This window comes from Orycteropus afer, unplaced genomic scaffold (genome assembly GCF_000298275.1).
Source record: "Orycteropus afer afer isolate SDZICR_OR568_19922 unplaced genomic scaffold, OryAfe1.0 scaffold00217, whole genome shotgun sequence".
Taxonomy (NCBI): Eukaryota; Metazoa; Chordata; class Mammalia; order Tubulidentata; family Orycteropodidae; genus Orycteropus; species Orycteropus afer.
In genome coordinates this window covers 67,306-72,954 of record NW_006921804.1, presented here as the reverse complement: position 1 = coordinate 72,954, position 5,649 = coordinate 67,306, and positions in this window count along the sequence as shown.

Genomic DNA, 5,649 nt, shown 5'->3' with positions numbered 1-5,649 from the left:
GGGGCTAGGGGCAGGCTAAAGAAAGCATCCTTCAAGTCCAGGGTAGTATACCACGCATGATCTGGGGGAATATTGCTGAGTAGCGTGTAAGGGTTAGGGACTGTGGGATGTATGTCTTCAACTCAGCGATTTACCTCTCTCAGATCCTGCACTAGTCGGTACTCCCCCCCCGGTTTCTTTACTGGGAGGAGAGGTATATTCCATGCAGACTGGCACCTCTTTAGTACCCCTTCCCATAACAGCCGTTGGATATGGGGTTGTATGCCCTCCTGGGCTTCCCTGGGCATGGGATACTGTCGGACTCTTACCGGTGTGGCAGAGGGTTTTAAGTCCACAATAATGGGTGGTCGGTGTTTTGCCAATCCAATTCCTCCAGTTTCCGCCCAGGCTTGGGGGAACTCTTCCAGCCACGGAGCCATATCTGTTAAGCCTGTACGTTGGTCTTCTACACCTTTATACAACTGGTATTCGTCATGTAAGGCGACCTTCAGGACCTGTAGAGGGGAGCCTTCCCCATTGGTAACCTGGACACCATTTTTGTGAAAGAATATATGGGCTTGGGCTTTGGATAATAAGTCTCTTCCTAACAGCGGTGCAGGACAATCGGGTACAATTAAGAATGAATGGGACACTTGCTTAGTTCCCAGATTCACTTGTCACTGCATTGTCCAATGATACTGCTTTGCCCCTGTTGCTCCCTGGACCAGGCTAGTTTTTGAGGAGATCTTTCCCTCCTTCTTATTTAGGATGGAGTACTGAGCCCCTGTATCCACCAGGAACTCTACTGGCTTCCCCTCCACCTTCAAGGTTACCCAAGACTCAGGGAGGAGTTCTGAGTCCTGTCTCCCCTAGTCGCTGTCCTCGCCTGCCATCAACGTCCTAACAGGAGCAGGCTTTTCATATTTTTTGTTCTCTTTCATTGGGCATTCATTCTTCCAGTGTCCAGTCCCTTTGCAAATGTGCATTGGTTCGGGGCCAGGGGTGGGTCTCGGCGGGGCCTGTCATGTTGGTCTGGTCTCCTTCCTTTCCCTCTCCCTATGTCTCCCCAAGCTCCGGCAAAGAAAATCTTTGCTAACTCCTTCTGATTTTGTTTATTCTCTTTAGCTTGGAATTCCCTTTCTTCCCTCCATATTCTTTCCTCTGGGGTTTCTCTAGTATTATACACCCTTTCTGCTACTTTCATTAAGTCCTGTAGGGTCTGCTCACCTAATCTATCTATCTTCTGAAGCTTTCTTCTGATATCAGGGGCTGCTTGGTTTACAAAAGATAGGACCACTGCTGCTCTACTCTCATCGGCTAGCGAGTCCATGGGAGTATACAGTCTAAACGCTTCCATCAGCCTCTCTAGATATGCTGCAGGGCTCTCTGTCGGCCCCTGCCTGACTAAGTTTACCTTGGCCAAATTAGTCGGCTTCCTCGCCGCCACTCAGAGACCGGCCATTAGAATCTGGCGGTACTTTTGGAGACGCTCCCTACCTTGGGATGTTCAAAGTTCCAACCAGGATGAGATAACGGGACCCCAGCGTCAATTAAATTCTGAAGCGTTGTCAGTTGCCCATTATCTCCAGGCACATTTTTCCTGGCCTTGGTCAAGATCCTTTCTTTTTCTTCAGTGGTGAACAAAACCTGCAATAACTGATGACAATCATCCCAAGTGGGGTTATGAGTAAACGATATAGAATCTAACAAATTAATTAGGCTTTGGGGGTTTTCAGAAAAGGAGGTGTTTTGTGCTTTCCAGTTATACAGGTCTGATGTTGAACGCGGCCAGTACTGCCAGGTTCTGCTTCCGTCCTCACAGGGCGGGCCAACTGCCCTGAGAGGCAGCGCCTGGACAGTAGACGATGGAGCTTCAGCCTCCTGGGAGTCCCTCTGGCATGGGCGGAGGCCAGAGGCTGGGCCCGTAATGACGGGTGGCACACTTGGAGCACTCGCTCCATTCCCTCCTGATACTTGTTGAACCTGGAGAGGGTGGGAAGGTGGGGGAGGGGCATAGGGAGGTGGAGACACGCTGCTCTCTAGATCCATCAGATCAAGGTCAGCCTGAGAATCAGGCAAAACCGGTGGAACAGCTGCTCGGGATGCAGGTCGTCTCGGTTTCTCCTTTTCGCTAGTCCCGAGTGAGGATGTTAATACCTTAACAGAGAGGTTCAGAAGAAAAGGTTTTAGCCATGGGGGCGGGTTAGTCACTATATCTTGCCACACTAAAATGTAAGGAAATTGTTCCAGGTGCCCACGGGGGCCTGGCACCTGGACTCGGTCGAATACGGCTGCGATCACCTTTCCATCCAGCGAGCACTCCGGAGGCCACCCCACCTGAAGAGAGGGCCATTCTGAAGAGCAAAACGTTATTAGTTTATTTCTCTTAATTATCACAGACAAATTAGATCCTCTGGTTTTAAACTCTGAAAAATGTTCAACCATCAGGGACAGAGGGGTAGTCTGTTTCTGTCCCATTTCAACCTCCTTTTAGAAAACACAGAACAAATAAAAGACAGTGGCCACACAACAAGAGACACCAAAACAGACAGCACAAATATCCAACACCCAGAAGAGATCTCGTTCCAGCACCACAGATTGGAGGGGTCTACCCCCTCCCTTGAAGTGGGCTGCTCTTACCAAAAAGTGCTCACAGCCTGCCTGTGAGTTGAGGAAGGGATCCTTCCCCCACTCGTCCGGTGTGTCCGTCGGTTTCCCGATCTGGCGCGTCTGCCGGTTTCCAGCCTTTCCTGATGGACTAGTGTCCCCACGCAAAGGACGTCTAACCCTGCCGGCTTCCTGAAACTCTCCTACTATTGCGGCAACTTCACTCGTTCTGAACTTTCCTTCCCAGCCAAAGCACCAAATGTTGAGCCCGGAAAGGAATGTCGGCGCGAGGAAGTCACCACAGACACGATAATGCAAAAGCAAAAGGAAAGTTTATTAGCTAGCTCGAGCTAGGGTCCCTGCTCTTGCCAACGCAGTGGCCAAGGCAAAAGACCTTGTGCTCTGTTACTATCATATTTTTATAGGAAAATATAGGGTGGAGTAGCACCAGGGCAAAGGGGTACAGATGATTGGTTGTTGCTAAGGGGTTTTAGGGCAGGTATCTGAGAAGTTGGGGGACTTGTTGGAATCCCCCAGCTCCAAAGTCCACTTAGGGAATTATTATCTCAGGAGGATGCAGAGTCCTGATACGTGGGAGACTTCAGGAGCCAAGTAAATCTCTGATACGCACTGAATCTGGAGGAAATCTCTGATACATGCTGAGTCCGGAGGGTGGATAAAAGCCCTGAGGCATGGGGAGTGTTAGAATCCCTGACACTGAAAGACTTCTGGTTAAAGATATACTGGGAGGCCATTAGGACTCAGGCCTCACACTAATTCTCCCTTTAAATAAGGAAAGTGAAGTCTAAGTTACTCCTCATCCACCCTCTTCCTTCACTAAACTGTCCCAGAGCAGATTCAAGCAGAGTCCCCCTGCCTACCTCCTCCACAAAACTGTGTGTACTTGAGGTCATAGAATGACTCTGCTTGGGAGGCAGAAAGACTTTTATTCCATTCCTGCATCTACCACTGGGTTGTGTAATTGTGGGCAGAGCCTCATTGGCCTCCGCTCTAAAATGGGGTAATACCTACTTCTCTGGGTTGTTAGGAAGACTAACTAAATAAAATGCACCTCTTTGGTAGGAAGATTGTTCAGGACCCTAACCCTGAGGACAATCACTGAGAACTCTGCCCTTCAGGTCAGAATTCCTCTCTAGATGTGCATCCACTGTCCTGGAAAACACCTGGGCATTAGAACAAGGTAGAATTAGGTTTGAATTTCATCTTTTCACTTATTATGTGAGTGACACTGGGCAAGTTGTTGAACTTATCTGAGCCTTCAAGCTCATTTCAAAACTTATAGCTATTTCTAGAGACTTATTAGATTGATTAAATGCACCCCCATGCATGATCCCAGTAAAGTCATTGGTAGATACTCAACAAATACCAACCAGTTGCTGTTGAGTTGATTCTCACACATGGCGACCCCATGTTTGTCAGAGCAGAACTGTGCTCCACAGGATTTTCAATGACTGACTTTTCCTAAAGTAAACCACATTTCTTTATAGATGTCTCTAGGTAGACTTGAATGTCCAACCTTTCAATTAGCAGCTGAACATGTTAACCATTTGTACAATGCAGGGATGATCAACAAATACACTTATTTTATTCTAAATCCCTTATTAGGAGACATTTCCTCCATTATGAATAAAAAACAAAACCAGACTCGCTGCCCTTGAGTCAATTCGACTCAGAGAGACCCCTCTTTGGGTTTCTGAGGCAGTATCACTAAGGAAGTAGATTGCCCAATCTTCCCTCCGAGGAGTGGCTGGTTTGAACCGCCAGCCTTCTGGTTAGCAGTCAAATGCTTTGGGCACTATGCCACCAGAGGTCCTCCTCCATTATGAATGCAAGGGTTAATTAGTTTTATCACTAGATAGCAATTCCAGGTGTGCCCTCCAGTGATACTTAAATTTCCTATTTTATTATTACTATTTTTAAAAATTAAAACTGTTGGGCAATATACTTTTGTAGTGATACTGCCTCAGAAACCCAAGGAGGGGTCGGGTGGATATGAGTAGGGTTCAACTCCATGGCAGTGCATTGTTGTGTTGTTGGGGATAGGAAGCACCTGAGTTTAGATACCCACTAATTCTTTCAACCAACTCATTTCTACATCTTAAAATGTTGTGCCCAGGTTATGAAGGAGTTGTTCGTCGTGAGGAATTTGCCAACACGCGATAATGCAAGCGCAAGAAGGAAAGTTTATTAGCTAGTGCGGAACTAGGGTCCCTGCTCTCACCGACATAACAAGTTGAGCAAAAGACCCTGTGCTCTTTCATTATCACATATTTATAGAAAGAATATAGGGTGGAGTAGATAATTGGTTTTTAGGAAAGGGGTTTGGGAAGTTGGAGGGTGGGTTGGAATACCCTGGCTTCAAAGGTGAGCGAGAGACTTTGTTGGAGCCATGCAGAACTCTCTGATATGTGTGAAATCCAGGGGGAGGGGGTGAGACCAGGCAGAACTCTCTGATATGCGTGAATCTGGGGGGAGGGAGGTGAGACCTGCCAGAGCTTGAGATATGGGAAATCTCCACATTAAAGGCTTCTGGTTAAAGATTTACCTGGAGGCATTAGGACTCAGCATGGGACGTGTTAATCTCCACATTAAATGTTTCTGGTTAAAGATTTCTCAGGCCTCACAAAAATACAATGAAAGAAAAAAAAAAAAATCTGTCTCTATCACACACTCACTGGATTCTTCACTCACCAGAAAGAAATACCAATAAAACAAAGTCTAGTGATATGCAAAGTAAATTATAAAACGTTAACATAGGATGGGAACAAATAGGTCACAAAACAAGAAATGCAATTATTTCTTGTTTGCGTATGCAATAACCAAAACCAAACTCACTGCCATTGAGTTGACGCTGACTCACAGCAACCACCTTTTTGGTTTACAAGGCAGTAAATCTTTCCGGAAGTAGATTACCCAGTCTTCCTTCTGCCAAGTGGCTGGTGAGTTTGAACTGCCAACCTTCTGGTTAGCAGTCAAATGCCTTGGGCACTACGCTGCCAGAGCTCCTTCACACATGCAATGGTGGGGAGTGGGGGTGGGTGG